The 15,984-nt window shown below is 44.0% G+C and overlaps 1 pseudogene across 1 annotated transcript; it reads right to left on the reverse strand.

Annotated features, from left to right (window-relative positions):
• Nucleotides 1-1,497: 1,497 nt before the first annotated feature.
• LOC310763248 (ras-related protein Rab-18-like) lies at nt 1,498-2,315 on the reverse strand (annotated as a pseudogene). The gene is made up of 2 exons (XR_014552301.1): nt 2,012-2,315; nt 1,498-1,753 (listed from the first exon to the last, which is right to left on the reverse strand). The product of XR_014552301.1 is annotated as a ras-related protein Rab-18-like (transcript).
• Between the last annotated feature and the right edge of the window lie 13,669 nt (nt 2,316-15,984).

Here is a 15,984-nt window from a genome sequence, read left to right on the forward strand (position 1 = left end):
GGGCATCCCTATTTCCTTTTTTAAAATATAATTTTTATTAAATATTTTCTTGGTTCACCAAAAATGTGCATTGTCTTTTTTCAATTCTCCTGCAGGTCCATAGCATATTACATCATAAATGCCATGGTGCAAGAGTGCTACACACACACACACACACACTCACTCACTCAGGGTTAAAAAAAAATCAAATTAGACAATCATAGTATTCACTGAAGTGACAATTTTTAAAATCTCCCCTTCTCACCCAACCCCCACCAGAAGTAATTTGCACCTCTTTCAAGATCACAGATTTTAACTGGGATTAGTTACAAGCTAGAAAAAGTGTTGCTTGAAGCCAGAAAGGGATTGTATATGCATGCTGTTAAAATGGTCAGAAATGGCTTTTGACAATAAAATTGTGCAAATTTTACATGCATCCGCTTGTACCATTTGAGATTTGTGTGCCTCAAACAGTGCCATGGTTGAGTTAAACATGTGTTTGAAATATTTTCCCAAGAAATTCTATGATAATTATGAAATTTGAGTGCCTTTGTTCCTGCAACAAGTTCTTGTGCTATGTATAAAAAGAACTGATAAGTTTCAAATTAGGCATGCTAACCATAACACTTTTCAACTGGAAAAGCTGCAAAGTACATTTCCCTAGAAAAATGTTCACTTGCATGTAATGAAAATGGTTTACAGATGGTATATAACGCCAGTTAAACTGGCTAAAATGTATAAAACATGTAATAAGTGTTGGAAATGTAAAGAAAAAGAAGGAACTTTCTATCATATGTGGTGGGAGTGCGAAAGGGTGAAAGGCTTCTGGGAAATGATATATAACGAACTGAAAAAGATGTTGAAATATACATTTGTTAAAAAACCAGAGGCCTTCCTATTAGGTTTGGTAGGAAATGAAATTAACAAGAAAGACTGTAAACTTTTTCAATATGCAGTGACAGCAGCAAGGATACTTCTGGCCCAAAGATGGAAGCAGGAAGAAATTCCAACAGTGGAAGAATGGAGAAGGAAATTGACTGAATATGCAGAATTGGACAAATTGACAGGGAAGATTCGATACCAGAAAGACCAAAAATTTATCGAGGACTGGGGGAGATTTACAGAATATCTGAAAAGCATATGTGATGTACAGACAACGCTTGTTGGTTTTGAAGAGACTCTGTGAAAAATTAAGAAATATTGTAAAAAAGAGTGTAAGAGGGGAAAGGAGTTTCTAAAGGCAATATTAAGTTCAGAAATGCGTCAATAATAGAAACTTTAACGAAAGATTGGCAGAGAAACTGAGGGAAGTCAAAAACTGATGAATGAGTGATAAAAAATGTGTTGATTGTATAAAAATGTTTGGAAAATGAATAAAAATTATAAAAAAAAAATGTTCACTTGCCATGATACACAAATATGAGCAAACTGCAAGGTCCCTAAAATAGCAGGTGTATGTTTATGTCCAGAGGGCACCACTATCCTCTTAAATACGCAAAAGAACAAGTTTTCCGGGGTTTATAACACGGAATGGTAGTCACCGCAGCTGCTGCTATAGCTCTCTTCATTGTTTGACAACCTTACACCTCTGTTTTGGCTTTTGTTTCCCCAGTCCTGGAGACTATGATTTTCTCAACAAGCTCCTCAAAGGCACACTGTACACCATCACATGTTTTTGCACTTGCCTCTGTGAACAACATGGAATGTTTTCGGGCAAGCTTGTGACCCTCATTTCTCTCAACTTCCCTGTTTTCCTTATCAATGTTGTTTTCTACTAACATTTAAAACATGGGTAGGCAAACTAAGGCCTGGGGGCCAAATCCGTCCCAATTGCCTTCTAAATGCAGCCCATGGACGGTCCGGGAATCAGTGTGTTTTTGCATGAGTAGAATGTGTCCTTTGATTTAAAATGCATCTCTGGGTTATTTGTGGGGCATAGGAATTCATTTACTTTTTCCCCTTCAAAATAAAGTCCACCACTCACAAGGTCTGAGGGACAGCGGACTGGCCCCCTGCTGAAAAGTTTGCTGACCCCTGATTTAAACTATATCATTTCTTGTGCAGTGTGTTTCTAATTCTAGTTAGCCAGTTGTCTGGTTTTGCAAAACTGTCTCTTCTTGTGACATTATAAACTAACAGAACACGCTGTGATCCTCTGTAATAGCTGGGTGTTAACGTTCTGAACCGTTCCTGACCGGCAATGTCCCAGATTGCTAGTTGAACCTTCTTTCTATCAACAGATACTGTTTTCACTTGCAAGTTGACACCTAGACTTGCCATCAGCCACTTTCGCCGATGATGAGGATCTTCAGGATGGTCAAAATATCCTCGTCCATCCAGAGCCGTCTTCCCCATTGGGCTTAGTGGTGCCAATGGGGCACCAGGGCGCCGGCCTCTCAGGGGCGCCCCAGCGAGTGGGGGAGCTGCGCAGCTTTGGCGGTGGGCTCCACTTTTCCTGCATGCCCACCAGCTGCGCCCCATCAAGCATATGGCTGGCAGGTGTGCAGCTTGCCTCCTAAGCCTCCGCAGGAGGAGAGCGTTCCCTCAGAGGCTTTGGAAAAGGTCGACAACTCTGGGAAACAGGGGGGGGCGGGCGGAGGGATCTTTGCACCACAGCACCGGTTATGCTTAAGATGGCCCTGCGTCCATCCCAAAAACCAGGGGCCTCGGCCCGACCAATCCAGCTCCTCAGTCCCTGCTACACAGACTGCCATGTCTGCCATGTGGGGTTTATTTTCATCAGAAAAAATGTTGGAAGCTATGCAATTATTATTATTATTATTATTATTATTATTATTATTATTATTAATACCCTGCCCATCTGGCTGAGCTTCCCCAGCCACTCTGGGCGGCTTCCAACAAAATATTAAAATACAGTAATCCATCAAACATTAAAAGCTTCCCTAAACAGGGCTGCCTTCAGATGTCTTCTAAAAGTCTGGTAGTTGTTGTTCTCTTTGACATCTGGTGGGAGTGTGTTCCACAGGGCGGGTGCCACTACCGAGAAGGCCCTCTGCCTGGCTCCCTGCAACTTGGCTTCTTCCAGTGAGGGAACCACCAGATGGCCCTCGGCACTGGACCTCAGTGTCCGGACAGAACGATGGGGGTGGAGACACTCCTTCAGATAGCTTTATAGGACCCAGTGGAACCCTATTGGCCTGTTGTGTCACATGATCCCTGCTGAACTGGACACTGCAACACCCCCCTTTGGTTATCTGGGTGGCACTGGTGCAAAGATAGGAGCAGTCGAGCAGCACCTTCTCCTAGCAAGATTATTTAGAAAGCAAGTTGCCTGGTTCTCGCTGCTGCACTTGCCGATTCAAGACCCCTGCTGCCTTCTATGAAGGTTGTGAGATAAAGGTTGTAGTTCATAAACTTACTGTTACCTGCCCAAATCTGTTGGGCTTTTTGGTCTTCCAAAAGACAAGAATATGCCTGATCAATGTCTTTCTTTATATCAAGGTTGGGAGACCCTGGTGTGACCAAGGGCCACATTTTCACCTGGGCAACCTTCCAGGGGCCAGAGGCAAAAATTGGTGGAGCAATGAATTCAAATTTTTTATTTGGGCAGTTGGTTAGTTTTGCACATAGTGGTATATCCTTCTGTATCCTCCATCCAGGCAAACAAGAGACGTTATCAGAATCAGAGGCGCTATCTTCCGAGGAACATTGAGGGGGCCGACGTGACGTGAAAAATGGGGGAGGTGGCTCCCTCCAAAAAATAAAGTAAAAAATTGAGGCAGCCCACAGAGCCTTGGCCCCCTGGAGCCAGAGGGAAGATCATCTGCCAAGGCCGTTTTGTGATGGCTTCATTTCTTTTTAATGCTTATATCCATCAGATTGTTGAGCAACTGAGGCTTCCAAGTTTCTGTTCATCTGATATTTCAGCCACTTTGCTGCTGCTGTTACAATACACAGATGACATGGCTCAGCTATCCATTATTCCTCAGAAACAACTTAAAGAGCTGCTTATAGAACTTGGAACTCATATCAAAAGAATTCTGAGTTGTAAAGTATGAGAAGACTAAAGTGGTCCTTTTTGGCAAGCATCCTATTAGATGCAAACTGTATTTGCATAGCCATGATACTGACCAAGTGCCAAACTCAAAATATTTGGGAACTTGTTGTGGGAAAGTCACCATACGACCAGCGGTGATTAGTGTCCAATGGGACTTGTGGGGTGTAAGGCAGGAGGCTGACACTAGGTGGAGGCAGAGGCGCTGATAGGCATAGCCAATGAATTCTAGTGCAGGAAGAGGAAGGAGGAGGCTGATAGGCATTGCTTCTAAGTAACAAACCTAGACAGCATCTTAAAAAGCAGAGACATCACCTTGCCAACAAAGGTCCGTATAGTTAAAGCTATGGTTTTCCCAGTAGTGATGTATGGAAGTGAGAGCTGGACCATAAAGAAGGCTGATCACTGAAGAATTGATGCTTTTAAATTATGGCGCTGGAGGAGACTCTTGAGAGTCCCATGGACTGCAAGAAGAACAAACCTCTCCATTCTGAAGGAAATCAGCCCTGAGTGCTCACTGGAAGGACAGATCCTGAAGCTGAGGCTCCAATACTTTGGCCACCTCATGAGAAGAGAAGACTCCCTGGAAAAGACCCGGATGCTGGGAAAGATTGAGGGCACAAGGAGAAGGGGATGACAGAGGACGAGATGGTTTGACAGTGTTCTCAAAGCTACCAGCATGAGTTTGACCAAACTGCAGGAGGCAGTGGAAGACAGGAGTGCCTGGTGTGCTCTGGTCCTGGGGGTCACAAAGAGTCGGACACGACTAAACAGCAACAACAGCAACAACAACAGCAACAGCAGCAGCAGCAGCAGCAGCAACAACAACAACAACAACAACAACAACAAAGCAGGCAGGTGAGGGACCAGCCTCCCTGCTTATGGCCTTTAATATTCTGACATCAGGCTCCCGATATTTTTTCCCCAAGAAAAGGGTGATTATCTAGTTTATCCTAAGCATTTTAAGTCCTTTGTGAAAGAAGTATTCCACAATTCTATGATTCAAAGCGCTTGCCCACATTTTATGTGGTGCTAAGACAGAGCTGAAGTGAATTCCATGGAAGTTATTCAAAACTGGATCTTGAAAACACATTAGTTTCTATGTGTTCACATTAGTACCCCTTTCTTGGGGTACCCACCACTCCAATGATTGATGCCAAAGCTGGCCTCCCTTCTCTTAAGGCCAGTAATACAGTGGTATCTCAGGTTAAGTACTTAATTCGTTCCGGAGGTCCATTCGTAACCTGAAACTGTTCTTAACCTGAAGCACCACTTTAGATAATGGGGCCTCCCGCGGCTGCCGTACCGCCAGAGCACATTTTCTGTTCTCATCCTGAAGCAAAGTTCTTAACCTGAAGCAGTATTTCTGGGTTAGCGGAGTCTGTAACCTGAAGCGTATGTAACCTGAGGTACCACGGTATACACAAAGGACTGCCTATGAACCACGAACGATTAAACCGAGACCACGTTCCCTAAACCAGGTTTAGCTGAGTGCCAACATTTTTAATGGGTTTTAGTTTCCCTCATGGCATTATCCGCGGAAATTTAGCCATGCTCTGTTGCAATTGGAGCATTGGAAGCTGCATTATACTAAGTCAGACTGTTGGTCCATCAAGGCCAGTACTGTCTGCACTGGCTGGCAGCTGATCTGCAGGGTTTCAGGCAGGGGGTGTCTAGGAGTGGTTGAAGAATCAATCTCTCTTCCCAGGGAATTCTGGGAATTGTCACTCTCTGGGGGGACAGGGGTATTTCTCTGGGGGAAGCCATGTATATTTGAAACCGCATCATAGTGCTTTAAACAGAACAGTACAGTGGTACCTCAGGTTACATACGCTTCAGGTTACATACGCTTCCAGTTACAGACTCCGCTAACCCAGAAATAATGCTTCAGGTTAAGAACTTTGCTTCAGGATGAGAACCGAAATCGTGCTCTGGCGGCACGGCGGCAACAGGAGGCCCCATTAGCTAAAGTGGTGCTTCAGTTAAGGACAGTTTCAGGTTAAGAACGGACCTCTGGAACGAATTAAGTACTTAACCTGAGGTACTACTGTAGAAGCCTCTTTTGTAGAGGTAGGAAGCTTGTATAAATTGGAGGGCAAGTTTGGGCACAGCCCTAATGTGGTAAATAATGCTATTTATTATACTGTTCATTTTGCAGTAACCCAAGGACTAAATTTCATTTCAGGAGTTTCTTTTTTGGAGATATTTTTTTAAAAGATCAGCCCCCCGCAATCATACCGTAATCATATATAACCTACAGAATTTCTGTATTTTCTGTTGCGGCTTGCAAATTATGACATAAATTCACCGAGATGTAAAATTGCTCTTGCCTGTGTAGGTGATCATTTGATAAAAACTGATTTTGTTTCAGGATTCCTGTTAGACAGTTTGTGCTTTTTCCATTACTTTTTTTTTTTAATGTCCAAAAGTCTCTGCGTTTCATGTGCATATTTTATTTGCACTAAAGTTAAAGTGCTTCAGGTTTTTTTTTTAACAGCTTTAATGGGATTGTATATTGTGCTGTCATATGTGCAGCACGCTTGAGTTAACAGATAGTTTATGCAAAAAAAGAAAGAAAAGCAAAGAAAGAAAAGCAAGCAGTTGTCACATTTTTTGGAGATTTCTTAAGCTAGCCCGTTTGTGTGTGTGTGCGCGCACGCGCATTAACCTGCTTGTGAGATTATGGGCTGAGATCCTAAGCTTCCTCATCACACCTAAGTTACATTGAAATGAATGAGATTTCCTTCCAAGTAATTACGCCCAGGATCAGGGTGTAAGAAAAGCCGACTGCTGGGTTGCCTTCCGAAGAGGAAGACGCTGTAATTTGCTTTTGGCTGAGGACAGCTGCTATGTAAGAGACATACCCGTCCTCTTGTGTGCCACCAGCCGAATCTGCAGGTGGCGGCTGCCGCTGTGCTTGGCTGAATGAGGGTCTCTGTGAGTTCCTGAACATATGATCAGCCATTCCTCTTGCACAACAAGGGGGCATTTTCCCCTCTGCCTGGATTCGATATCCGCATGCATCTGTGCACTTCGCCGGTGCCGGGAGGTGCCCGCAGTAATTATTCTTTATCATTTGAGCAGGCAGCCATCACATTTCTATCACTTATAAATAGCGCAGTCAAGGGGGTTTTGGACGCTTGACATTTCAGAACTTCATAAAGGAGTCGATTATAAATACACATACAGTGGTACCTCAGGTTAAGTACTTAATTCATTCCGGAGGTCCGTTCTTAACCTGAAACTGTTCTCAACCTGAAGCACCACCTTAGCTAATGGGGCCTCCTGCTGCCGCTGCACCGCCGGAGCACAATTTCTGTTCTTATCCTGAAGCAAAGTTCTTAACCTGAAGCTCTATTTCTGGGTTAGCGGAGTCTGTAACCTGAAGCGTATGTAACCTGAAGCGTATGCAACCTGAGGTACCACTGTATACACCAACACACCCCTTCTCTCATTATGGCCGGCCACGCTAGGAATGGACAAATCCTGTCCACTTTGGTTAATGTCAACGTCTCATTTCCCCCCACCTTCACTTCGGTTCTCCCCATTTCTACAGGAGTTTGTGAATAAGTTTTTAAACCCTTTAATGTGTTTTCAATTGCATTGCACCTAACATATATGTTCCTGTATGCAGTTTTGCCTGATGTACACATTTTTGCAAGGGATTCTTCCAAAGAAGGATGCATTTCAGTACATTATTTCCACCAGTATAAACTGCCTTTTTGTTGTTGCAGACTTTCCCTTTCATAATTGCTTTTTTTTGTCTGCATTGGGGAATTCCAGGGAACTGCAGTTTTGGAATAAGAGCCTGGGAGCTACAAATTGGAAGTTTTCTTGTTTACCTATGGTTCTCATTTATTTTTAAATATTGTATTGTTTTGATCGATGTGTTGTTTAGTTGATTGTCACGGAAACCACTTTGTGGCCATTTATGGTAAAAAGAGGTGTGTAAAATAAATAAATAACTATCTACAGCTCAGTTTAAACAAGGGGGGGGGGAGATACCATTTCGCTTGCTGACCAAGTCTTGCAGCTTCATCCTCTATGAGCTCTTCAGTTTCCAAACTTTTCCTTTCTCTCCAACCGCAAATATTGCTTTTAAAACCCCCTCAGAAGTAGCATCTTTCTCCCGACAGATCTGCACATTGCTTCCACAGAAAATTTTAGGTAGAATTTCTAGGTTCTCCTAACAGACCTGCAGTTGCTGAATTCCTTGGGAAGATGGAATAATCATCAAATAAACTTTCTGTGAAATCAGTCACACACACACCCCAAGGAATGGGATTAGGAGCAAAAACATGATGTGGCGAAGAAGAGGCGAAGTGATGAGCAGTAGAGACCAGTGGGGCAGTGCAGGTGGCGTTGAATTGTTCACCTGAGGAGGAGCATCAAAGCATAAGCTTTGGGTGCAGCATATCAGTTTGCGCAAACTTTGGAATGAATTTCTTGCTGAGCTGTTTCCTCAGGCATTCCTAACTCTGAGGTGGCAGTGAATGTGGAAATTTCCCAATGACACATAGTCGATCAGATGTGCCAAGATGCTCGTATGTCACTGAAGGCCAAAAAAGTCAGTTAAGAGTAAAGGCAAAGAACACAATTCAAGGTGTTGGTGTTGACCTTTAAAGCCCTAAACAGCCTCGGCCCAGTATACCTGAAGGAGCCCTTCCACCCCCATCGTTCTGCCCAGACACTGAGGTCCAGCGCTGAGGGCCTTCTGGCGGTTCCCTCACTGCGAGAAGCCAAGCTACAGGGAACCAGGCAGAGGGTCTTCTCGGTAGTGGCACCCGCCCTGTGGAACGCCCTCCCACCAGATGTCAAAGAGATAAACAACTACCTGACATTTAGAAGACATCTGAAGGCAGCCCTGTTTAGGGAAGTTTTTAACATGTGACATTTTAATGTATTTTTAATCTTTGCTGGAAGCCGCCCAGAGTGGCTGGGGAAACCCAGCCAGATGGGCAAGGTACAAATAATAAATTATCATCATTATTATTATTATTAAAGGCAAAGTCACATTGTGGGTGATCCAAGTTAATCAAACGGGTCATCTAGTGACTGTTCTGATATCACAAGCCTACACAGCCAATCAGTTTTGGCTACATGCTACCATTACAGTGGACACTCGGGTTGCGAATGTGATGCGTGCGGGAGGCACGTTCACAACCCGCAGTGTTCGCAACCTGCAGCACCGCGTCTGCACACAGATGGGTTGCGATTTGGCGCTTCTGCGCAAAAACCTGGAAGTAACCTGTTCCGGTACTTCCGGGTTCGGCGAGGTACGCAACCCAAAAACACACAACCTGAAGCGTCTATAACCCGAGATATGACTGTATTGAAAGCAAACAAAGTCAGTGCAGACTGAGGGCCATGATTCCTGAATCGCAGAATCGTAGACTTACAGAGTTGGAAGGGACCCTGAGGTTAGGTGAAGATTTTCGAAAACAATTACCAATTGTGCAGGGGGATGAACACCCCCCAACCCTACCCCCCCCCAGCTCTGAAGAACTTGTGATTCACTGAGCCCAGTCCAGCAGCTATCTATTATGGCCTGCCAAGAGCTTGAACCATTCATCTCCCACCCCTGTTTTTTTTGCAATCGCAGCAGACAGCGCAAAACAGGGGTCTCATTCAGCCTCTAACAAGCTGCCATGCATGGCAGATGGGCTCTGTTTGGTTTGGTAGGTCACAAGCTGAGCATGGCAAATCCTTGCTGCTGTGAGTAACCCGGAGTACTGGGTGGCAAGTATTACAAACCTACGACAAAAAACAGTTGGAGGCTGTACAAGCGAAGAGAGACAACAAGGAAAGAAAAAGACTGTTACATTCCTGGAGCAAATTGCAATTAAAGCAAAAAATCCCAGGGTAGGAAATGAAGAGAGAGAGAGGGAGAATGAGAGGAGCAGAAAAAGAAATTCCTGGTTTTCCCCCCTTCAGTTGAAAATTACTGTAGCCATTTCTCTGGCCGCCTCATTTGTCTGAAGCAAATAATTCTCCTTATTTCTGTTGACAAATATCTTTTAAATAAAAATAAAAATCTCCTCATCTTTATCATGACGGGTGAGTTGCTTTGCACCTGGGCTGGCAAATTGTCTTGACAGCTCTGTACGGGTGAATGATTCATTGGGGCCCTGCAGTATTCATGCGTTGCCGCAAAAGCGACGCAGAGCCTTAAATGACTGTAGTTAATAAAAGCAAGATCCTGTGACAGAGAGCAAAATACACCAAAGGTGCAATTAAAGCCTGTGTATTTGTTGAGTAATGGGCACGAGGCTAATTAATATCCTGCTGCCTCCCTTGGGGATTTGAAAAAAAACACACCACACAACTAAATGAAAAGTTGGTACGGAGCTGAGATGAGTCACCCTCATCAAAAATTCAAATATTGAAGTATATCTTTAAATTCTGCCGCCCCCCCGCATGTATACATTGAACATGGTGGAAAATGGGGAAAGTGCTTTAGGGTGAAAGGAGGAGATGGCCCCGCCAGTGAGGGGGGTGCAGTTTTGTAAAAATCACCAGCCCTTTCAGAGAGCTTTGAGGAGGAGGGTTGTCAGAGGAATCTGAAGATCCTTGACAAAGATGGTGTTTTGCAGTTTCTGTCAGTGCTAGCATTTGTACAGTGGTTTCAAGGCCCACTTTATGTAGCTGCAGTCCTTAAAACAGCCCCGTCAGCAAAGCCGGTGTTCTTATCTCCCATTTTTCAGATGGGAAGACTGAAGCTGGGAGAGAGTGTCTTCGCTAGGGTGGCTGGCATCTGTCTGTCTTGGGAGACAATGGAGGAGTGTATCTTTGGGGGGTGAAGTGCAATCATTGGAAAGTTGCAGCGCCTGGGGCTACCTTTGAAGGTGACCCGGAAACTACAACTAATCCAGAATGTGGCAGCTAGACTGGTGACTGGGAGCGGCCGCTGAGACTACATAACACCGCTCTTGAAAGACCTACATTGGCTTCCAGTACGTTTCCGAGCACAATTCAAAGTGTTGGTGCTGACCTTTAAAGCCCTAAATGGCCTCGGTCCAGTATATCTGAAGGAGCGTCTCCTCCCCCATCGTTCTGCCCGGACACTGAGGTCCAGCTCCGAGGGCCTTCTGGCAGTTCCCTCACTGCGAGAGGCCAAGTTACAGGAAACCAGGCAGAAGGCCTTCTCGGTAGTGGCACCCGCCCTGTGGAACACCCTCCCATCAGATGTCAAAGCGATAAACATCTACCTGACATTCAGAAGACATCTGAAGGCAGCCCTGTTCAGGGAAGTTTTTAATATGTGACATTTTAGTGTATCTTTCATCTTTGTTGGAAGCCGCCCAGAGTGGCTGGGGAAACCCAGCCAGATGGGCGGGGTACAAATAATAAATTATTATTATTATTATTATCATCATGAGGTGGCCAAAGTATTGGAGCCTCAGCTTCACAATCTGTCCTTCCAGTGAGCACTCAGGGCTAATTTCCTTAAGAATGGATGTGTTTGATCTTCTTGCAGTCCATGGGACTCTCAATAGTCTCCTCCAGCACCATAATTCGAAAGCATCAATTCCTCGGCGATCAGCCTTCTTTATGGTCCAGCTCTCACTTCCATACATCACTACTGGGAAAACCATAGCTTTTACTATACGGACCTTTGTTGGCAAGGTGATGTCTCTGCTTTTAAAGATGCTGTTTAGGTTTGCCATCGCCTTTCTCCCAAGAAGCAGGTGTCTTTTAATTTTGTGGCTGCTGTCACCATCTGCAGTGATCATGGAGCCCAAGAAAGTAAAATCTCTCACTGCCTCCATTTCTTCCCCTTCTGTTTGCCAGGAGGTGATGGGACCAGTGGCCATGATCTTCGGGTTTTTTATGTTGAGCTTCAGACCATATTTTGCGCTCTCCTCTTTCACCCTCAATAAAAGGTTCTTTAATTCCTCCTCACTTTCTGCCATCAAGGTTGTGTCCTCTGCATATCTGAGGTTGTTGATATTTCTTCCAGAAGGAAGCTGCCTTATACTGACACAAAGCATAAGTCCATCTAAGTCAATATTGTCTACACCAGCGGTCAGCAAACTTTTCCAGCAGGGGTCCGGTCCACTGTCCCTCAGACCTTGTGCGGGGCCGGACTATATTTTGGGGAAAAAACCAACGAATTCCTACAGCATGCCCCACAAATAACCCAGAGATGCATTTTAAATAAAAGCACACATTCTACTCATGTAAAAACACACTGATTCCCAGACTGTCTGTGGGCTGGATTTAGAAGGTGATTGGGCCGGATCTGGCCCCTGGGCCTTAGTTTGCCTACCCATGGTCTACACCAGGCATATCCAACAGATAGGTCGTGATCTACCGGTAGATCACTGCACGTCTGTGGTAGATCACTGGCTCCCCACAAAGAAGCTCAACAGCTTTGGCTCCCCCCAAAAAAGCTAAATAACTTTGACCTGAACCCCTAAAAAATCAGACTTCCTCCTTCCTAAAAAAAAGCTCAACTTTGACCTGAACCCCCCAAAAGGGCGTAGATCACTGCCAGTTTTTAATTCTGTGGGTAGATCGCAGTCTCTTGGGAGTTGGCCACCCCTGGTCTACACTGACTGGCAGTGTTCAGCTTATTTTGTTAGTTGCTTTGTTAATAGTTGTTTATAGAAGGTGGCTGTTTCGCTGATGATTTGTCAACTATTCTATAATTGCGATGTTCTGTTAGGTTACTGTTATTTATTGTTGCTGAGCCGCTTTGTGACTCGCGTGCGTGAAAAGCGGCATGAAATATTAAAAAATGAAACGACACGCCCATATTCCTGCGTATCATAGTTCTGAGGCATATCTACCCAGGCCACCTCCCTCTGGCTACTATTAATAACTGTTGTTAATAAGTATTAATTTAATCGCTGATGTTATTGACTGATAGATGAAACAACAGGTATGTAAACAGAACAGCAATAAATACATGATATATAAGCACTGAGTTAGTGTTATGTATAGCATGGGCCAAAGAAAGTAATCAGCAGCTGGATACACAAACTTGTGGGAGAGATAGGCATGGAAAGGTGACAGAGAAATTGAAGGGGAATTCAGGTGCAGATGTCTGTCAGCACCACATTGATGTCTGTGGGATGTGCATCCCTATCCACAGTGAGCTCATGTGGTGAATAAACATGTACCAGCCCAATCCTATAATGTACAGTACATTAGTTTGTGCAACAACTTTTTGGGGGGAAACAGAAAAATGACAGTCCTACATGCACATCTGTTGTTGAGAAAAGCAACACTATTCTTCACCTCCCCCCATTTCATTTCACTTTTAATTTGTACACCACTTTTCTTTGTACACAAGGCCGTTTACAAGCTTAATAATAATAATAATAATAATAATAATAATAATAATAATAATACTTTATAATTTATACCCCACACATCTGACTGGGTTTCCCAGCTGGGAACTTCCAGCAAAATATTAAAATACAATAATTCATCAAATATTAAAATCTTCCCTAAACAGGGCTGCCTCCAGATGTCTTCTAAAAGTCAGATAGTTGCTTATTTCTCTGACATCTGAAGAAACAACAAAGATCATAGCCCTTATAACAATGTGATCCAATACAAAAAAGTTATAATAAAAACACAGCTTTAAAATAAACAACTAATATCAAATAAAGTGATAGTTAATAATCCATTAACATATAATAGTACCCAATAACATCAAATTTCAGCAGATGATGATTAAACAGAAATTCACTCTTAACAATCTTAATTACTAAACTATAGTCAATGAAAATAACAGCAGGTCGCAATGCATAAAGTACCACAGTACATACAGAACCATGCGGAAGGCTCAAACAAAGACAAGCAACTTATAAAATTGTCATTTTTAAAATAAAACTCCTTTCTTCCCAGCTGCTTCTACTGTTCTTAAATACATGTTCTGGGAAAGGTGATGTCTCGGCCTGGTTGTGGATGCAGAGGAATGGTGGGAGCAACCATCAGAGCCTGGGGATTGGTGGTGGGATGATGATGAGAGGTCAGAGGAAGAAGAGGGAACAGAGTGGAAAGAGGAGCTTTCAGAAGCTGAAGAGGCAACAGGGCTTAGTGAGTGGGGGGAGTCTGTGACAGAGAGAAGTCTAGAAGCAGAAGCAGGAGAGGAGGGAGATAAGTTGGTGAAGAGGCGCAAGTGTCTCCCCCTCCTGCTGTGACAAGCTCCCCTCGCTGCTGGTCTCCTAGGACCAGGAGAGGCATATTTCTCCTCCTTCTATTAAAAAGCGCCCACTTGTCCATTGAGAAAATAAGCAAAAAGATCAGCTGTAGCGAATTGCATAGGCCAACATTCTGGAAGTTGCCTGAACAGAAATCCCAAACTGGGTGTGGAACTTGAGGACACCGCTCACTTCCTCAGCAAGAACAAACCATTAAATAACACATTTACTGATGAGCTGCTTCCTTGTTTTGTAGGTTGCCCATCTCTGCCGGCCTGCGCTGCACCACACCCACCTTGCCAAGGAAAGCTGATCCCTTGGAAAGGGGGCTGAGAGAGACAGCGCTGGACACGGAGGAGGCGGAAGTGGCATGCTGCAGCCTGGCATTGTTTGCCGTCAACCACCTAGTAAAATAAAATTAAATTAACATCCCTTTTGTGAGTGAGGACCCCAACACTTGAATTCCTGTTCACCTTGCCAGTCGCCCGTGCCCTGCCAACAACAAAAGGTTTTTAAGCTAGAAATGGGCCTATTTAGCTTCCATTAATCATTCATACTGTTCAAACACATCATCCTGTAACTGAAGAGGGGTTAATGGTGGCTAAGCTTGAGGCTGTTGTCAAAAGTAGGTTTAACTTTCTATGAACTCGCTGGACACAAAGAATGCAACCTGCTTACTATTCTGAATGTCACCAGCTAGCAGCAAACCGATGATTACTAATGGTAATTAAATACCTCTGAAGCCATTTGTACCAATAACAAAGGGTTACTGTCAGAACTTGAATGAGGTCCATCTGCCTATTTGGAAAGGACGTTAACACCATGTAAGTGATAAAGCAGATGGCATCCCCCAAAAGAAATGGTTTGTTTGGTTATCAAAGATTTGTTATTAAAGCCTCTGGATTTACTCGAGTCTCCTTCAGAGGCAAAATGTTAACAGTTTAGTTGTTTAATCGCGCCACTTAGTCATTTGTTCATCTTCTGCAGAGGGTATCGAAGGAAGATGTCTGCTGAACGGCATGTCTTGGAACCACTGATTGATTCATTGAGAGAATGGCAATTTGCCCACTTGACTATAAGGTCCTCCTATAGGTTTAGAATCTGGAAGAGAGGCAACTTTCTGATGCAATTATCTATAAGTTATTAAGTATTATTATTGTTTTACATTCACTCATCGTTTTTCACAAGATGTCTCAAAGGTAAAAGTTAAAGGACCCCTGACTGTTAAGTCCAGTTGTGAACGACTCTGGGGTTGTGGCGCTCATCTCGCTTTACTGGCCAAGGGGGCCGGCGTTTGTCTGCAGACAGTTATTCCGGGTCATGTGGCCAACATGACTATGCCACTTCTGGTGAACCAGAGCAGTGCACAGAAATGCCGTTTACCTTCGTGCTGGAGTGGTACCTATTTATCTACTTGCACTTTGACGTGCTTTCAAACTGCTAGGTAGGCAGGAGCAGGGACCGAGCAACGGGAGCTCACCCCATCGCGGGGATTCGAACTGCCAACCTTCCAATCGGCAAGCCCTAGGCTCTGTGGTTTAGACCACAGTGCCACCCGCGTCCCCTATACAAATCCATGAAATACAAAACAGCCTGACAATAATTTTAAAACGAAAATTCACATGGGGGAAAAATCACATTACAGTGGAATAATGCTCTCAAAAGTGCTCTCATCCAACAATAACTATAAAAAGAACAAATTCTACCCTACCCTAATGAAAGATGGACATCACAAAGTGGGCAAGAAATCATACCATGGTATGATCCAAGTTAATGACCAAAAGGTAAACAGATACATCTTAGCCCCATGCCTGTATGTACAACTGTTTCTAGATT

Source organism: Podarcis filfolensis (genome assembly GCF_964270895.1).
Source record: "Podarcis filfolensis genome assembly, chromosome: 5".
NCBI classification, from domain to species: domain Eukaryota; kingdom Metazoa; phylum Chordata; class Lepidosauria; order Squamata; family Lacertidae; genus Podarcis; species Podarcis filfolensis.